General features: G+C 48.4%; 2 pseudogenes; both read right to left on the reverse strand.

Moving 5' to 3' along the window:
- Positions 1–16,337: 16,337 nt before the first annotated feature.
- Positions 16,338–16,490, reverse strand: LOC147732439 (5.8S ribosomal RNA; annotated as a pseudogene).
- A 953-nt stretch (positions 16,491–17,443) lies between these two features.
- On the reverse strand, positions 17,444–18,664 carry LOC147732440 (18S ribosomal RNA; annotated as a pseudogene).
- Between the last annotated feature and the right edge of the window lie 1,544 nt (positions 18,665–20,208).

The raw sequence follows: 20,208 nt of genomic DNA on the forward strand, positions 1-20,208 counted from the left end.
ATTTATAGCCCCCAGGAACCAGCTTTAATAATATTTGTGACATTTTGTATTGTACAGCTTTAAGGGGACAAAGTCATTCCTTGAAACCCAGTGCTGTGGAGCTATGAGTCAGGTAAGATTTCAGGTTTTTCCCTTAGCTGGAGGTGAAAAATAACTGCACATAGTTCAAAAGGCACATTAAACCCTTCACTGTGTCTGATCTAAGCTTTCTAACAAGTGTATTTAGGTCTGAACACGCCCAAGCAGGGATGTTGGGGTTCAGGGGGGCTGGTGCCTTCTGTCTAGTTCCCCGTTCATTAGTTTTAGCGTTAGGTGCCAAGTGCATATACAAATTTATGGACGATCCCTAGGGCTCGCTTTAAAAGGGCCTGCCTACAGGAAACAGGTGCTTGGTTTCTTTAATGGTCCCTTGCCGTGTGTTTCCTGTTCCTGTTGTTCCACCTTGTTCCCTTTCCATTGAGCTCATTTCCAGCGGTTCTTTTAAGGGCTGGATTTTGATTGCCCCTTTTCCCCTTTCCCCTGTTTTTTACCATTGGGTACCACTGAAGCCTTATTGGGGACCTGTTTTTGATCTTTCGGTGACGTTTTGGGATTCGCAGCAGCGTTTCCTATGAGTTCTGGCGTCCCGTTATTTACCCTTTTTTGTACTCAAACCATCTTGTTGTGTGTCTTTTGGGTGGTTTCACGAAGGAGCTGAACAACGGCTGTTTTTTGCGCTACCTTCGTGTTCTTTTAAAGTCCAGGTTTTTTTTTGGGTGTCATTTCAATTCCCTTGATGCCTTTTTTCCCCTGTCCCTTTTTTGTCTTTTAATTGTGACTTCCACCCCCTTTGACATTCTCGGTGTTTCCCGAGGGGGCGTGGTTGGTCTGGGGTTACACAAGAAGGAACCAATACGATTGCAGTGGAAGTATTCCTGTTTCGTATCAAGCCACTCCCGTTTGTTAACTGGGGTAAGCAGGGAGGTTGGTGGTCCGTGTGTGTACTTGGCACTGGTATTATTAGTGGGGTGTGCCTAACCTTGTCCCCCTTTTTCTTACATAGCGGTCTCGTCTGAGTCAAGCAGTCTGCTGCTGAGAAGCCCGTAGTGACGAGCTGTGTCCCCCAAGACCTTGGGTTCCCTTGTTTTGTTTACCCACCTTCTCCCGGTGTCGTGTTCTCCACCACCCTGTATAAACGTGGGTGTTGGGGGCCACGGCGAGGGTAGGGGATTTGGACGTTCTTCACTCCTGCGGTGTTTGGCTGGTCGGCATCGGAACAGAAAACCAAGCCCACGAATTGATACACCGCCCGAGTGAAGAATGGTTGAGGAGGCAGTGGGAGGGGCTTCTTTGATGCAGGAGCTGATGCAGGCCTTAGCACTTATGCAGGGTGAAGTCCAATCCCTTCATCAGGAGAATCATGAGTTACGGGTGACACTGAGTGAGGTGAAGGAAAACACCAAGAGAAGAGGAAGGGATCAGCCAGCCACATTTAAATATGAGAGGGGTGGGGGGCAGAGTGGGTCTCCTTCTCCTTTGTCTGTTACTGTGAACACTCCTGTGCCTGTGCCTCTAGCAGCTCCGAGAGGTTTTCCGGGGACAGTAGCAGATATGCTATTTTTATAAACCAGTGCCATTTGCTCTTTATGTGTCGACCAACCGCTTTTCCCGACGATACTACTAAGGTAGCATTTGGGATCTCATATCTTTCGGGTACTGCTGCTGGATGGGCGGTTCCTTTAGTTGAAAATAACGACGCTGTGTTAAGTAGTTTTCCGGCCTTCAAGCTCCAGATGCATAGTCTATTTGCCAAGCATGCGTTTATGCAGGCAAATGATGCTGAATTGCTAAAGCTACGGCAGGGTAAGCAGGATCTTCTGGCTTATGTGGCTACCTTTAACCGCTTAGTAGCAGAGACACAATGGCCCATGGCAAAGAGAGCATCTTTGTTTTATCAGGGCTTGTGCGAGGACTTAAAAGATATAGTCTCACAGGTTGTAGACCCCCCCGAAGATTGTGTTGAGTTTATCGATTTGGTTGTGAAACTCAACCATCGAATGAGTGAGAGGAAGGGGGAAATAAATCAGGTTTCAACCCCCGAGGACAACTGTAACCAAGAGAAAAACATCTGAAAATGGGGGTGTGAAGACAGATCCCGAACCTATGCCACTGGGTGGGGTGCGGGGTCCCTTATACAAGGAGGAAAAGGAGCGGAGGCGGTTGTTGCAGTTGTGTTTGTATTGTGGGAGGGGTGGACACTTCGCTCGAGAGTGTCCAGTGAAACCGTCCCAGTTACCTGTGAATAAGGCTGTGGCTTTTGTGGGAAGGGGGTGTGAGAGGCCTTCTGTCCTTGAGAGCGATTTTTGTAATCCATATGATGTACAAGGGGCGGTTCAAAGAGTCCCGCATCATTTCACGGTGTCAGCTTGCTTTGCTTTTTCATCAAGTAGTAGAGCTTCCATGTCGGTGTTATTGGACTGTGGGGCCACAGGGAATTTTATGGACATCGGGTTGGCCGAGAAGTTGATGGTTCCGTGTGTGTTGAAGAAACAACCTGAACCCGTGAGGGTCATTGACGGCACGGAGCTATCCTCTGGGTGGATTGTACGACAGACCGAACCTCTGTTGATGACATTAGATAATGGGCATTCTGAGACAGTCTGTTTCGATCTGATAGCCGCACCAGCATTTGGGGTGGTACTCGAGGTGCCCTAGTTACAGGCCCATAATCCCAGGATCGATTGGGCGCGGAGGTTGGTCACGCTCGATTCGGAGTATTGTCTTCTTCACTGTTATTGTGAGGCGACTGATTGGGTGTCTCCGTTGACTTGTGCAGTGAGTGGTTGCGTTCAGAACAGTTTGCCTTCTTCGTTGGTGGCATACAAGAAGGTGTTTTATGAGGAACAGGCGTGTGTTTTGCCACCACACAGGGCTTTTGATTGTCGTATTGATTTGGTTCCAGGGGCCATATTGCCCTGTAGCAGGGTTTATGCGTTGTCGGAGCCGGAGGAGAAACATCTACGGCAGTATTTGGATGAGATGTTGAAGAATGGGTTTATCCAACCTTCTTCTTCGCCTGTATCCTCTTCCATCTTTTTTATACCAAAGAAGGAGGGTGATCTTCGCGCTTGCGTGGACTACAGAGCGCTGAATAAAGTTACAATTAAGAACAAGTACCCATTACCTCTTATACCGGTGTTGTTAGATCAGCTGCGACATGCCAAAGTGTTTATTAAGTTTGATTTAAGAGGTGCTTACCATCTCGTTCGCGTCCGAGAGGGTGACGAATGGAAAACGGCATTCCGCACCAAGTTTGGTTTGTTTGAGTATTGTGTTATGCCTTTTGGTTTATGTAACGCCCCTGCCGCTTTTCAGTTTTTTATTAATGAGGTTTTGCGTGAGTTTTTGGATGTCAGTGTAATCATTTACATTGATGACATTTTGTTTTTTTCCCAGTCCTTTGAGGAACATGATGCTCATGTTTCGCAAGTTTTGTCTAAGTAGTTGGAACACCGTTTATTCGTCATGCTGGATAAGTGCACGTTTGGTGCGACACATGTTGAGTTTTTGGGATTCTTGATTTCGGCGGATGGTATTAAGATGGATCCCCGGAAGATTGAAGCTATTATCAACTGGCCCATACCCACATGTGTCAAGGATATACAGGTGCTACTTGGGTTCGCCAACTTCTACAGGCGTTTTATCAGCCATTTCTCTGATATTGTTTCGCCCATGACTTCATTGTGGAAAAAGGGAGTGGTGTTTGATTGGACGCCTGCAGCACAGTTGGCTTTGGAGAGTTTAATCGGGCATTTTACATCTGCTCCTGTGTTGATGCATCCTGATCCTGCTCTTCCGTTTTATGTAGAGGCGGATGCGTCACAGCTAGCAGTTGGGGGTGTGTTGTCTCAGCGTGACAGTGAAACTGGGTTGATGCATCCAATCCCGTTTTTTTTGAAAAAACTACTACCTGCAGAGCAGAATTATCCTGTGGCCGAGAGGGAGCTATTGGCCATAAAGCTGTCTTTTGAGGAATGGCGCCACTATCTTTGGGGGGCTCGTCACTCCATTACGATCTATACGGATCATAAGAACTTGGAGTTTTTCCGGTCTGCCAGGGCTTTGACTCCCAGGCAGATGAGATGGGTGCTGTTTTTTAATGAATACGATTTTACCATCACGTATAGGCCAGCAGCTCAACAGGGGAAGTCTGATGCATTATCTCGGATTTATGCGGATCCGTCACAAGGAGGGCGGGTAGAGGAGACCCGATTTATGATTCCAAGTGATAAGATCGTTGGTTGTACCTCCATAGATGTCTTTCTGGTCAAAGTGCAGGATGAAATGAAACAGTTGGATCTGGCTCCGCGGCTGTCGGAACCTGGGTTTACGTTAAAGGATGGGTTATTGTATCAAGCAAAGAAGTTGTTTGTGCCCCCTGAGTTGCGTACACTGGTTCTTACTCATTGTCATTCATCGTCCTTGGTTGGGCATCCTGGGGTCAATAAGACCAAAGAGTTGTGTATGCGTTGGTTTTGGTGGAAGTCTCTGGCCCATGATGTACAGGTATTTGTGGCCTCATACCCGGTGTGTGCTGTCAGTAAGTCCTCGCACATGTCTCCATCTGGGTTGTTGCACCCTTTGCCAGTGCCTCCTTCCCCCTGGCATACGATCAGTATGGATTTTGTGACCGATTTGCCGCCTGATTCAGGGTTTACGACCATTTTGGTTGTAGTGGATTTATTCACTAAAACGGCACACTTCGTTCCCTTGCCAGTTACATACGTCTAGAGAACTGGCTGATGTGTTTATGGCCCAAGTGATCCGATTGCATGGGGTGCCTACTGCCATCGTTTCAGATAGAGGGGCACAGTTTGTATCACATTTCTGGACTGCCCTATGTCGGTCTTAAAAGATGGATGTACGTTTGTCAACAGCTTACCATCCACAAAGTGACGGGCAAACAGAACGCACCAATCAAACCATGGAGCAGTATTTGCGTTGTTTGTTAACGACACTGATGGGCAGTTGGGTACAAGCCCTTCCTGTGGCTGAGTTCGCCTATAATAACAGTATGCACTCAGCTCTAGGTATGTCGCTGTTTTACAGTTCGATGGGGTTCCATCCCAAGACAATTCCCATTCAGCCATCTGAGAGGGTACCAGCAGTGGATTCCCTTAGTAGGGGATTGATTGAAATCTGGAAGAAGGCCCAACAGCAGCTATTTGGGTCCAAGAAGGCCATGAAGGTACATGCAGACAGGCATAGACCGCCAGCTCCCCTGTATGCAGTTGGGGATAGGGTTTGGCTAGCAACAAAAAATCTGAATTTGCTCGGACCAAGGAAATTACAGCCTCGGTTTGTGGGTCCCTTGCCTGTCCAGAAGGTGGTGAATGCAGTTCCGATTAGGTTGACCTTACCGGTTGAGTATGGTATTCATCCTGTATTTCATACCTCTTTGTTGAAGCCATATGTCACCACCACTCAAGAGTTGCCACCTCCTCCTCCTGTTTTTATTGATGATAACGTGAAGTATGAGGTTAAGACTGTATTGGATTCCAAGCGGATGAAGGGGCGCCTGTATTACCTTATTGACTGGAAGGGATATCCCCCAGAGGACGGACCGTTCTTGGGTTCCAGCGAGTAGGGTGCATGCTGCCCGGTTGGTTCGTCTGTTTCATCGCCTGCACCCTGAGAAACCTAGGCCGGTAGGAAGGCTTTTGGGGGGGTACTGTTGGGGTTCAGGGGGGCTGGTGCCTTCTGTCTAGTTCCCCGTTCATTGGTTTTAGCGTTAGGTGCCAAGTGCACATGCAAATTTATGGACGCTCCCTAGGGCTCGCTTTAAAAGGGCCTGCCTACAAGAAACAGGTGCTTGGTTTCTTTAATGGTCCCTTGCCGTGTGTTTCCTGTTCCTGTTGTTCCATCTTGTTCCCTTTCCATTGAGCTCATTTCCAGTGATTCTTTTAAGGGCTGGATATTGATTCCCCTTTTTCCCCTTTCCCCTGTTTTTTACCTTTGGGTACCACTGAAGTCTTATTCAGGACCTGTTTTTGATCTTTCGGTGACGTTTTGGGATTCGCGGCTGCGTTTTCTATGAGTTCTGGCGCCCCGTTATTTACCCTTTTTTGTACTCAAACCATCTTGTTGTGTGTCTTTTGGGTGGTTTCACGAAGGAGCTGAACAACAGCCGTTTTTTGCGCTACCTTCGTTTTCTTTTCAAGTCCAGGGGTTTTTTGGGTGTCATTTAAATTCCCTTGATGCCTTTTTTCCCCTGTCCCTTTTTTGTCTTTTCATTGTGAATTCCACCCCCTTTGACATTCTCGGTGTTTCCCAAGGGGGCGTGGTTGGTCTGGGGTTACACAAGAAGGAACCAATATGATTGCAGTGGAAGTATTCCTGTTTCATATCAAGCCACTCCCGTTTGTTAACTGGGGTAAGCAGGGAGGTCGGTGGTTCGTGTGTGTACTTGGCACTGGTATTATTAGTGGGGTGTGTCTAACCTGTCCCCCTTTTTCTTACATAGCGGTCTCGTCTGAGTCAAGCAGTCTGCTGCCGAGGAGCCGGAAGTGAAGAGCTGTGTCCCCCAAGACCTTTGTTTCCCTTGTTTTGTTTACCCATCTTCTCCCGGTGTCGTGTTCTCCACCACCCTGTATATACGTGGGTGTTGGGGGTCACGGAGAGGGTAGGGGATTGGGACGTTCTTCACTCCTGCGGTGTTTGGCTGGTCGGCATCGGAACAAGGGAAAGCTTCCCCATGTGCTTCACGGCACAGTCAAGGCCGGTGAAGGGAGCCCAGGGCACTGCTGGGCCTGCAGCCCCAGACCTTCTGGTTTACTGACCCATGCGCAACCCTGCCTTGCATACTCTGTGTGCTTCAGAAACCCTGACCTTGTGCATGGTCAGGTGTTTCCAACAAAGCAGCCCAGAGCTGCCAAATGGGCTTAAATTCTGCCAGAAACCCAGTGGACAGCCACCTGGAAGCCTTCCCAGTCAACCTGGAGCCAGTTGCAGTGCACTGCCATGGAGGAAATGCATCCTTTGGGGGCGGGGTATGCTGGGCTGTGGTCCAGTGGAGGGGATCCGCCCTCCTGGGTGACCGACCTTCCTGTTGTGTTGAATCCTCTGGGTGGAATGCACAGACCCCACCTGTTTACCTCCCATTGGTTTCATGCCCTCTTGAACTTTATTTTGAATGTTCTTTTCAACTTTCCCTTACAGTGCTTGTTGGCTATCGGTCTTGAACCCATATATTTAGCCGTAGATTAAGTTTACCACCCACTTTGGGCTACAATCCCAAGTAACCCGACTTTAAGAAGACCTGATCCCGGCACACCGTGGGCCGCTACTGGCCTAACACCATCCACAGGGTGAGCCTCAATCAGAAGGGTTTGGTCCCCTGAGGCATGAGAGGGAATCGGCCTTCTGTATGCCACATTCCTTCTGCAGTATGTAACAACAAGGGGTGGTGATGGACAGAGTTTCTGAATTAAGCAGAATACTCTCACCCAGTCAAGAGATCAGGGCTAGATCCAACACCGTTTTTTAGCTCACTGCACCATCCCAGCTCAGAACCTGGCTATATGCAAATTAGTCTGTTTCTGTCCCAGTGCATGATGGGAACAGGGCAAACCAAACTACCAAGCCAATTCTTACACTGGGAAGGAAACAAGCTTCCAGGGACCGGTTTCTGGCATTTCAGCCGTCGTCGGCCCGGCTTGCTTGAATCCTGATGGTGCAATGAGCAAGGGACTCACATCTGAGTATACCCTTCCACGCTTAGGGTGGACAAAATATGTAACAACAAGGGGTGGTGATGGACAGAGTTTCTGAATTAAGCAGAATACTCTCACCCAGTCAAGAGATCAGGGCTAGATCCAACACCGTTTTTTAGCTCACTGCACCATCCCAGCTCAGAACCTGGCTATATGCAAATTAGTCTGTTTCTGTCCCAGTGCATGATGGGAACAGGGCAAACCAAACTACCAAGCCAATTCTTACACTGGGAAGGAAACAAGCTTCCGGGGACCGGTTTCTGGCATTTCAGCCGTCGTCGGCCCGATTTTGGCCACTATAGGTGTGGCAGAGTATACTCAGACATGAGTCCCTTTCTCACTGCACCATCAGGATTCAAGCAAGCCGGGCCGAAGACGGCTGAAATGCCAGAAACCGGTCCCCGGTAGCTTGTCTCCTTTCTGGTGAAGAATTGGCTTGGTAGTTTTGTCTGCCCTGTTCCCATGATGCACTGGGCCAGGGACAGACTGATTTGCATATAGCCAGGTTCTGAGCTGGGATGGTGCAGTGAGATAAATAACGGTGATGGATCAAGCCCTGATCTTTGGACTGGGTAAGAGTGGTCTGCTTAATTCAGACACTCTGTTCATCACCACCCCCTTTTCTGAATCGATTTTGGCCACTATAGGTGTGGCAGGGTATACTCAGACATGAGTCCCTTTCTCACTGCACCATCAGGATTCAAGCAAGCCGGGCCGAAGACGGCTGAAATGCCAGAAACCGGTCCCCGGTAGCTTGTCTCCTTTCTGGTGAAGAATTGGCTTGGTAGTTTAGTCTGCCCTGTTCCCATGATGCACTGGGCCAGGGACAGACTGATTTGCATATAGCCAGGTTCTGAGCTGGGATGGTGCAGTGAGATAAATAACGGTGATGGATCAAGCCCTGATCTTTGGACTGGGTAAGAGTGGTCTGCTTAATTCAGACACTCTGTTCATCACCACCCCCTTTTCTGAATCGATTTTGGCCACTATAGGTGTGGCAGGGTATACTCAGACATGAGTCCCTTTCTCACTGCACCATCAGGATTCAAGCAAGCCGGGCCGAAGACTGCTGAAATGCCAGAAACCGGTCCCCGGTAGCTTGTCTCCTTTCTGGTGAAGAATTGGCTTGGTAGTTTGGTCTGCCCTGTTCCCATGATGCACTGGGCCAGGGGCAGACTGATTTGCATACAGCCAGGTTCTGAGCTGGGATGGTGCAGTGAGATAAATAACGGTGATGGATCAAGCCCTGATCTTTGGACTGGGTAAGAGTGGTCTGCTTAATTCAGACACTCTGTTCATCGCCACCCTTTTTCTGAATCGATTTTGGCCACTATAGGTGTGGCAGGGTATACTCAGACATGAGTCCCTTTCTCACTGCACCATCAGGATTCAAGCAAGCCGGGCCGAAGACGGCTGAAATTCCAGAAACCGGTCCCCGGTAGCTTGTCTCCTTTCTGGTGAAGAATTGGCTTGGTAGTTTAGTCTGCCCTGTTCCCATGATGCCCTGGGCCAGGGACAGACTGATTTGCATATAGCCAGGTTCTGAGCTGGGATGGTGCAGTGAGATACATAACGGTGATGGATCAAGCCCTGATCTTTGGACTGGGTAAGAGTGGTCTGCTTAATTCAGACACTCTGTTCATCACCACCCCCTTTTCTGAATCGATTTTGGCCACTATAGGTGTGGCAGGGTATACTCAGACATGAGTCCCTTTCTCACTGCACCATCAGGATTCAAGCAAGCCGGGCCGAAGACGGCTGAAATGCCAGAAACCGGTCCCCGGTAGCTTGTCTCCTTTCTGGTGAAGAATTGGCTTGGTAGTTTAGTCTGCCCTGTTCCCATGATGCACTGGGCCAGGGACAGACTGATTTGCATATAGCCAGGTTCTGAGCTGGGATGGTGCAGTGAGATAAATAACGGTGATGGATCAAGCCCTGATCTTTGGACTGGGTAAGAGTGGTCTGCTTAATTGAGACACTCTGTTCATCACCACCCCCTTTTCTGAATCTACATTCCCTCTGCAGGGCGGGTATTCGGCGCTGGGCTCTTCACTTATCATTACTGAGGAAATCCTGTTTAGTTTCTTTTCCTCCACTTAGTAATATGCTTAAATTCAGCGGGTCGCTGTAGGAGACTGGCTTAGTACATGGTGCTCACTTATATAAGTGTAGCACCCTGCACTAATCCAGACAACCCTTATGTTGATTTTAGTGGTCTTAGACAACCTTAGCAAGCTCTATAAGTGGCAGCTGTGGAGAGCAGCCTTCTGCTTAGTCCAGAATGAGTGTAAGGCAGCTTGTTTTACCAGTACTTAAGCTTATAGTGTAGGTTAAGTAAAAAAAGAACCACACGTGTAGTTATAAAAAGATGCATTTATTATAAACACTCACTAACACATTGCAATATCTCCTACCGGATATATGACCACAATACAAACAATACTTTATAATAGAACACATGCGTAGCACAAATACACAGTTGTATCCAGGGGGAGACCAAACCATATACTAAAATAGTGGAATGCGAACCACAACCTAAGTTGGGACTGGACCCAGAACACGTAGAAGAGCCGGGGACCCAAGGACCACAATAGGTAAGTATCTTGGAACCCCAAAGAGGTTGTGTGCAGAGTGGGAACATGACTGCATGCTCAAAACAAGTCACTGGTAAGTCACTGTTGCAATTTTTTAGAAGATGACCCCTTCCCAGTTGACACTGAAGAAACTGAAGAAAATGGAAGGTTGGAGAGTCACACCACCTGTGGATTCCTCAGGAACCAGGATACCTACACCAAGGAAGCCGGGTGCATAGGTGCGAAGTGACGTCGGAATCCACCATAGACCATAATGGAGGACATCAGACGAAGAAGGTGAAAGAGTCCGGTGGAACCCGAAGGTGGATTCAAGATGAGAGGTACTTGCAAGCAGAGGGGACAGAGTCTATGTCACTCAGGAGTGACCAGGAGGCACGGAAGACGAATGCCCACTGATGTCGCAGATGCAGGAGAGTTGATGGTGCCCATGAAGCTGCAGCTGTGCGGACCTGGTGATGCTGTGGAAAACCAGGAGCTGTTTACGAGCTGTCGTAAGTCGGATGTCAAGAGCCAGGGGGTCAGTGTCCATCGGGAGCACCAACAAGCCTTGGCAACAACAACAAATGTAGTATGTGAAAAAGTGTAATGTCAGGAACAGCAAGGTCCAAGTGACTCACCACGAGAAAATAAGTCAGAGCAGGCCAGAGCAAGCAGGGGATACCACTGGAGCCAAAGAAGTCCCTAAAGAGGACGAATGGGCCAAAGGTACAGGATTCTCAAGATGACCTCGAGTAGCTCACAAAGGTTGAAGGCCCACGGTGCAGAGGATGTGGCTCAGGCAAAGATCGTGGTTGCAGGAGATGCTTGAGGCTGGAGCTTCTCAGAGCCTGAAGATCTCTGGTGAAGACAGTCAAGAAGTCTTGGCAATGGCAAGTTGATGCAGTACACAGGGGTACTGCTCCTGAGATTCTGATGAAGGATACTGACTTCAAACTTGCTGTGAAGATAGTGCAGGCCCCAAGGGAGTTGCAGAACCACCAACTGTGTTGCTGAACCTTTTGGAGTCTGTGGGAGCTCAGGAATAGCAAACTGGTAAGCTTCCTTGCGGGGCCTGCAGATGCGGGGAAGTCATTCCTTCACGTCAAGCGTGATTCCTTCAGGTGTCTTGCATATCCACAGGCCTGTAGAAGAACCTGTATGGACCACAGGCACAGATGACGCAGAAGACTGGCAGGGCGATGAGACCAGGAGCAACAGGAGTCTACCCTGTTACATTCTCGGTTCCCAACGCGAAGTCCTGTCAATTCCAAAGTACCCAGATGTTTGAAGATGAAGTGGTTTTGGATCTGAATCTTGCGCCATGATGAATCTAAGGGACCACCAATACATGTAAGCCCTTAAATACCCTAAGGAAAGGGTTGGGGAGATTCAGGGGTCCTTCTCACAGGAGGGGCTGGACAGTGGGGAGGATACTCCCATGTCCAGTTTCATGCCACAGCGGGAGCCAATGGCTCCCGGAACGGTTTCCAACTGTAGCGTGAAAGGAGGGCACCAAATGTGCCCTTCAAATCAGTCTAGTGATGCTGGCAGGCACCCCCACACTGTCCCAATACACTAAGTCTTGTGTAGGAGGTGGCCAGACCTCCCTGTGACAGGAAACCTATTGTCCTGCCTTCCCTTGCTTAAGCTTGGCTCAGCAGCAGGAGAGCAGAATTGTGTCTCTGGTCGACAGCAGGCATAGTTTGCTGTCTGTGTCTAGAAGACTTTACGAGGCATGGAAAGGTACCTCCATCACCGTTTATGGTGTTGTGGTATGATTCCAACAGGTTGGATGCCAAACACAACAGGGTTTGTTACAGTCAGTTTAGAGTTAGCCATAGCATAGTGATGCATGGCCACTCTATGAATCTTTAGGGCTAATGCAATTACAGCCCAGGAGAACGGACTCCGTGGGTTGTAGGGGTGTCTTTCTCATGCAGGGGCACCCTCACACTTATAACCGAGCACTTTGCCTTCAGGATCCAAAGGCCTGCCTTAGAGGTGACTTATAGTTTTTAAGTGATGTGACCTCAGATATAAGGATAATTATATCAGCCGTAAGTGGTGCTAGCACCAGCTTACACATGCTGCAATTGCAGGCCTGTAGTCAACATTTGATTGGTCTCCCATGGGTAGCATAATACATTCTTCAGCCCATGGGGGACCCCTGGTGTAACTATGCCCTGGGTACCTTAGTACCATTTATTTATTTATTTATTTTATTTATTATTTACATTTATAAGGCGTAACAGCTACCCTAAAAGGGTTTCCCGACGCCATAGCAGACTAGATGCAGATCGAAGCGAAGATGGGATAACAATTACTGGTCAAATAGCCAGGTCTTAAGGGCTCTACGAAAGTAGGTATAAACAGTTTCATGACGGATAGTCAGGGGAAGAGTGTTCCAGAGGGTCGGGTCAAGATAAGAAAAAGATCCTCCGTCCATCCTGGTGAGTTTGAACCTAGGTACCTTGAAGTTGCCAAGAGTGGCCGATCTCAGGTGACGAGTGGGAACATAAGGACAGACAAGAGATTGTAGATATTGAGAGGCAGAACCGTGTTTAATCTTAAACATGCAGCTCAGGGCTTTGAACTTAATACGGTTCTCCACCCTGAGCCAATGTAAGTCATGGAGAGACCCGGAGATGGAAGAGGTTCTGGGAACTCTGCAAAGAAGTCTTGCAGCAGAATTCTGGACCAGCTGCAGCCTGCGGATCACAGCCTCGTTAGAACCCAGGTACAATACATTCCCATAGTCCAACCGTGAGGTAATGAGGGCATTAACAACAGTTTTTTGTTTGGTGGTTGGCAGCATCCAGATGATCTTCCGAAGCCATTTTAGGATGGTAAAGCATACTGTTTAAACCTTGGTTACTTGATGATGCATTGTCAAGGCATCATCAATAATTATGCCCAAGTTCCGGACGTGACTGACAGGTTGCGGGAGGGCACCCATTTCAGCCGGCCAATGTTGTGGGCCCCAGAGATCTTTTCTCCTTCCCAGGATCAGGACCTCGGTTTTATCACCATTCAGCTTAAGATAGTTGGTATTCATCCATTTAGCAATATCACCGAGGCCCTGCTGAAGGAGAGATGGACTACAGGGGTCGGAGTTGAAAAGAGAGAAGATAATCTGGGAGTCATCGGCGTAGGTGAAAAGCGTCAGGCCAGCTAGTTCAGCTATGTCGGCTAAAGGCCTGACATATAGGTTAAAAAGCAAAGGGCTTAAAATAGAGCCCTGAGGTACCTTGTGAGGTAATGAAAAGGTGGATGAGCTGGCTGTGGCAGAAAAGATTTGGAGAGAGCGGTTGTCCAGAAAGGAAATAATCCATTCTAGGGCAGAGCCACAGATACCAAGAGAACGCAGTGTCAAAATTAAAATGGAGTGAGAGATCGTTTCGAACGCTGCACTGAGGTCTTACAATATGAGCGCCACTGTCTCTCCAGCATCTAGATTATGTCGTAATCTCTCCGTGACTCCCAACATAGTAGTCTCCGTGGGAAAACCAGTTCGAAAGCTGGATTGAGAGGGGTCTAAGATGTAATTTGATTCGGTGAACTGTGAAAGGTGAAAACTAATGTGTCTCTCGAGAATTTTAGAAAAAACTGGCAGGAGGAAAATGGGCTGGTAATTCGAAAGAATAGCTGGGTCAGCCTTGGTTTTTTTAGGGTAGGGGTCACTATAGCATGTTTCCATTTAGTAGGAACTATAGATTCATGTTGAGAGGAGTTAAGAGTATTTAAGATGATATGTTGATGGGGGTATCCAGTTGTTTTATTATCGAAATTGGGAGAGGATCTTTAGGGGAGCCAGACTTGACATTATCTAATATGTTTTTAAGGGACACCATATTTAAAAGAGGCCAAGAGTCTAAATAGGCAGAAAATAAGTTAGACTCATGAGAGAGCTCCAAGTTGGAGGTGACCTCAAGGTCACTGTTCTGGGATAACATTATAAATCTCTGTGACGTGTGCCTACTGTCATGGGAGTTAGTAATTTCTAAGTGTATTTTTTCGATTTTGTCCATAAAAAAGCAAGCAAGATCATCACATTGACGTTTGTTAAGAGGTGGAGGCTTAGCAATAGTTGCAGATCCGGCCAGTTCTTTCACTAGTTGGAAAAGAGTTTTAGGGCAATTAGCAGCATCCAAGATAGTTTTAGAAATGAAGCTAGCTTTAGGTGAGTTACAAAGATTGTGGTAATAATTCCTCACCTTAGTGTAGATGATCCTGGATTCCAGAGCATAATCTTTCCTCCAGCGCCGTTCCAGCGTTTTTCATTTGGCTTTTTCAATTTTTAAGGTGTCATTAAACCAAGGGGCAGGAGGTTGATGATTGTTAAAATGTTTATTAGAGAGGGGGAGGCAGGAATCAATTGCGTTTGAAAGCCAATTGTGAACATTGGTGGACATCACGTCAACCGAAGGATTAGAAGATGGAACATTAGAGTACAAAAGAAAGTTTACTTTTTTATTACTCTTAATAAAATTCTCTTGAACTTAAAAAAAGTGTTTAAATCTACTTTTTTCGCGTCCCGTTTCGGGATTTTAAGAGAAGAAAAAGATGAAGTACATGAGGTGGGGAGAATGAGTCTGAATTTAGATAGAAAATGGTCAGACCAGCTGATGGGTGTGGCCGGAGCACAGTGAAGATGGGGAAAGCTCGAAAAAATGGGATGTAGCAGATGACCTGCTTTGTGAGTAGTTCCGGAATTGAATAAATTAATACTCATAGCGGCCAAATCGGAGATAAAATTACTACAAATGGGGTTTGAAAAATCATCAAGATGTAAATTCAAATCTCCTAAGAGCAAGAAATGTATAGAACTCATAAGTAACGGAGAAATATGGCTGGGAAACGATTGAGCCCACGAGGTAGGATGTCCTGGCGGGTGATAAACTAGTAGGCCGGAGAGAGTAAAGTTAGGATTTACAGCTAGATTGAAAAAGGCAGCTTCACAGTGAGGAATGTCCAATGAGTCAAATCTGCATTGCAGCGAGCTTTTAAAAATAATAGCTACAACCCCACCCGGTTTGGACACTCTATCTTTGCGGGCAATGGCGTAATTAGAAGGCAATACTGCAGCAACGTCGGGTCCGGCACTTTCGTGAAGCCAGGTTTCAATAAGAAACAGAGCATCAGGCTGATCATCAAGAAGAAGATTAAAAATGTCTAATCTGTGTTTAGGGAGCGAACGACAATTGAAACTAAGGAACATAAGGTCGTTAGTGGGCGCAGCAATTGTTTGAGAGTTAAAGTTGAGGCGGGGCAAAGTGGTAGTAGGTGAAAACTTACAGCTATTACAGATTTTACCAGTGATATTGTCTGCATATACTGGGGACTTACAAGGGTACACCAGCAGCCAATATGGGGTGCACCTAAATACTTACCATGTCCAATTTAGGGAAGAAGCACAGAGAAAGGAGTCCTGATTAGCAGGGTCCCAGTCAGACTAGTCAGAAAAACATAACACCAGCAAAAAGTGGGGGTAACCATCAAAGCAGATTCTAATTTCCTACAGTCATCATGCTGATCTGAGGTTGTAGTCGAATGCCTAAGCGTGGGGGAGCTGGGGAACAGTGGCACCTGGGCTGCAGGGGCCAGGATCGCAGCAGCACACTCTTTTTCCCGTATCGGAGACAGAGGCCCGCAGGGCCAGACAAGCACCTGCAGGCCTGGCAGGGGGGTGGCTCTCTCCAGAACCTGGCCGCAGAAGTGGGCCCCAGAAGCGGTGTGTGCTGAAAGCCATGGGACACCACATACAGCAACAAGTGACATGCATCCAGGTGCCCGGGAAATGCCTGCGGTGGACCAGTGTGCAGCATGCCCCCTACTGAGGCGGGAGAGAAGGCTAGGTGCACTAGTTGCATACCTCAGCCACTGGACCGGGGAGGAAGGAATATTGAGACGGGTGATTGGGGGTCTGATCTTGTGGGTAGGACAAAGGGAGCAGAGCTACTCTGCAACAGCCTGACCATGCCCTATGGAAGCACAGGGATTATTGACGATCGAGCAACCTTAAGACAGACGTAGTCCCAAAGGAACCTGTGGCCTCAAGGTGCTTTTAAATTGTCAATGATCAATGTGTCCTGCATTTCACACAAATTCTTACACTTAGCTGCCTTCTTCGTCGGAATGCAAGCCAAGTTATCCACCGCTAGGAGGCACAGGCAACTTTTTCCAATGTTTGCCCACCTGTTGGGGCAGGGGAGGCAAAAGGAAGGCAGAGCCATCCTTCCGTCCACCGCCCACATGGCAAGAAGGCCCGGCGCCCCGCCACGGCTTCCCCTCTGGGAGTCGGCCTTGATGATTTCAAGAGCATTTCCAGCTGCTTGGCCCAGGAGCTCCCAATCCCCTCACAGGCAAAGGGGGCTCCCGGAGTGAGAGAAGCAGGCAGCCCGCCTCTGCTGGTCAACCCCAGAGGACCGGGAGGGACTGCATGAGTCTAAACCCTCAGCTGGGCTGCATGGGAATGGCATAAACCAGGTACCTGGCAATGAGGGAGGGTCGCCTCACCTGCACTTTAGACATCCGCCACCAGACTCAACCCCTGCAGCATCGAGAGATGGTGGGTAGCCCACCCATTGCCCTGGTCAGAGGCATTGGAAGGGAAAAGCCAGGTGGCTCCCCATCTAACATACCACCCGCTGAGAGGAGCTGGGTCCCCTAGCAGCCTAAGCTACTTCTATTCCAGGCTGCCTTGCTGCCCGAGAAGGGCCACTCGTCAGTAGCCCTAAGTCTGGCTAGGATCAGCAAGCGGGGCCAGAGGTGGCAGGACCTTCAGAGGCGCTTCCAGCCTGGGGAGACACTGCCATTTGGTTTATCCCCATGGGGTCATGCTGGGTGAGGCTGGTATACATTTCGGAAGCGCCTACCATTGTGCCCCTCCTGGAGGGCCAAAGCCATCCCCTGTCCTCACGCATCTGTTGTTCAGGTCCTCCCCAGGTGGAAAAGCCTTCCCAACACCCAGTCCTCACCCAAGCTCCCCGGTGGCGCCCGCATCACTGTCCTGGTCATGTGAGGGCTAGGCCCTGGGTCTATTGTGTGTTCTGTCTGGGAGGTGGCAGAGTGTTTCGGACTGGTGCTGTGAGTCACTCAGGTCGTTCCACTATTAATGATCCTTCCGCAGGTTCACCTACAGAAACCTTGTTACGACTTTTACTTACTCTAGATAGTTACGTTTGATTGTCTTCTCAGCTCTTCACCAGGGCCTTTGCCGACCCCAGCGAGGCTTATCCGAAGACCTTACTAAACCATCCAACTGGTAGTAGTAACGGGAGGTGTGTACAAAGAGCAGGGACTTAATCAACATGAGCTTATGGCCCACATTTACTGGGAATTCTTTGTTCATGGGAAATAATTGCAATCCCCAATCCCTATCATGAACGGGGTTCAGCGGGTTGCCTCTACCTGTTGGCGAAGGGTAGACACACACTGAGCCATTCAGTCTAGCATGCATGCAGCCCCTGACATCTAAGGACATCACATACCTGTTATTCCTCGATCTTTTGTAGCTGAACCCCACTTGTCCCTCTAAGAAGATGGATGTTGACCGCTGGGTGTCGCATAACTAGTTAGCATGGAGGAGTCTAGTTTGTTATCAGAATTAACCGGACAAATAGTTTCACCAACTAAGAACGTCCGTGCACCACTACCGACAGAATCGGGAAAGAGCTATCAACCTGTCAATTCTTTCCGTGCCAGGGCCGGGTGAGGTTTCATATGTTGAGTAACATTAAGCTGCAAGCTCCTCTCCTGGTGGTGCCCTTCTGTCAATTCCTTTCAGTTTCAGCTTTGTAACCATACTCCCCCACGAAACCCAAAGGCTTTGGTTTCCCGGAAGCTGCTCAGTGGGTCTTGGTGATAACACCGCCGGTTCGCCAGTCAGCATTGTTTATGGTCGGAACTACGACTGTATTTGATCATCTTCGAACCTCCATTCTATAATAAAGAAAACATTCTTGGCAAATGCTTTCTCTTTGGTCTGTCCAAGATTTTCATCTCTTGTGGAACTATACAAATCTCCCCTGGCCCTCTTTCAGGCATAGATACCCCACTTTTTACCTGGGTTCAGTATGTTTTGCTTGTTGTTCACTGGGATCCTGCTAACCAGGAACTAATTGGCAGTGCTCTCTCCTCTAAATTTCCAGCTAAGTAATTTGAACCCCCCACAATTGGTATACTGGTGAACCACTGTAAGTCCCTAGTATATGGTACTGAGGTATCTAGAGCATTGGTACCCAAGAAGTCTCCCATCAGCTGGTGCATATATTTTACCACCCATGAGAGCCCATCAAACTGTGTCTGCAGAGCTGCTATCGCTTTCTGCATGAAATAGTACATGCAACTTTCACTTTAGATATAAGGCTGTCCGTATATCCCGGTCACTGCACTTTACATCTATAAGTCACCCCTAAGGTGAGCGCTACAGACCCGCAGGGCAGGAGCTCCCTCAGTGCCTCCAGCAATTATCTACCGGGCTTGCGCAGCTGGCGGTTGATCTTGTCAGTGCCTCCTGGTATTAATGCCCTCTTCGTTTCCGCCATGGCCGGAGGCTCGATGCAGGACCCCCAGCCCTCCAAGACATCGGAGCTCAGGTCCGGAGGCCCGATGCAGGACCCCCCTAGCTCTCTCAGACATCGGCAGAGGAGGCTCTCAGCTCTGGCTACGAACCGGGCAAAGCGGTACAGCAGTGGATGCAAGAGACAACTTCTCTCCTCCACCCCCAACAGCTCAGCGCCCAGGTAGGTGCCATTTTCTGCATAGAAGCTCCGGGGCTCACCGGGTCGGTTCGGGGGCAGACTGAGGGTCTGTCGGAACACCGAGAGCCTGCTTTTGGCTGCTGCTGAGCCCCCCCCGCACAACGCCACCACCCACAGCGTGTTTAACTGGGCTCTGGTGAGAGGCCCCCTCCTCCTTCCCTTTAAACTTTGTTAGACTTTGCTGCCTCCCGCTCTGCGATCAGCTACCTTGGCGCCTGTGGTCTTTCTTCCCTGACCGCTGGTCTCCAGATTGAACTCCTCTGCCACAGCTCCTCATGGACGATGAGGCTGTAACTTTGCTGCGGACTTCCTTTCTCCCCCCGGTCGTGCTGGCTATGGCAGCCCTCTTCCAGGACTTTCGGACTTGGACCTTTATGCTCCCCGCCATTTTCTTTTTATGACTAGCTTCTTCTTCTACCTTTTTCATCCGCCATTTTAGCAATCTCTGACCTCCCCCTCTGTCCCAGCGACCTTTCTTTTGTCTCTCCTGTTGCCTCTGACACACTCCTCACTGTCTTACTCATTACTATCTGCTTCCCTCTCTCATTTGTTTCACTTTCCTGCCCTTTTCTGTCCCTCCCTTGGTGCTGTGACTGCATCCCCCCTCTGACCCCACTTAATGGAACTCTGCTTATCTCTATATAGAGATAACTCTAATCACTAGTATATGCAGTAGACCTTTGTACTCTCTACCATTCCTATGTGACTCTTAGAGTATACCCATTCATATCCCTTCCATATGTATATAGAGATAACTCTAATCACTAGTATATGCAGTAGACCTTTGTACTCTCTACCATTCCTATGTAACTCTTAGAGTATATCCACTTGTATCCCTTCCCTATGTATATAGAGATAACTCTAATCACTAGTATATGCAGTAGACCTTTGTACTCTCTACCATTCCTATGTGACTCTTAGAGTATACCCATTCGTATCCCTTCCATATGTATATAGAGATAACTCTAATCACTAGTATATGCAGTAGACCTTTGTACTCTCTACCATTCCTATGTGACTCTTAGAGTATATCCATTCATATCCTTCCCTATGTATATAGAGATAATTAAAATCACCAGTCTCTTCTTTGTGTGACTTTACATCCTGTACATTTGCAATTTG

Source organism: Lissotriton vulgaris, chromosome 2_1 (genome assembly GCF_964263255.1).
Source record: "Lissotriton vulgaris chromosome 2_1, aLisVul1.2, whole genome shotgun sequence".
Lineage (NCBI taxonomy): Eukaryota > Metazoa > Chordata > Amphibia > Caudata > Salamandridae > Lissotriton > Lissotriton vulgaris.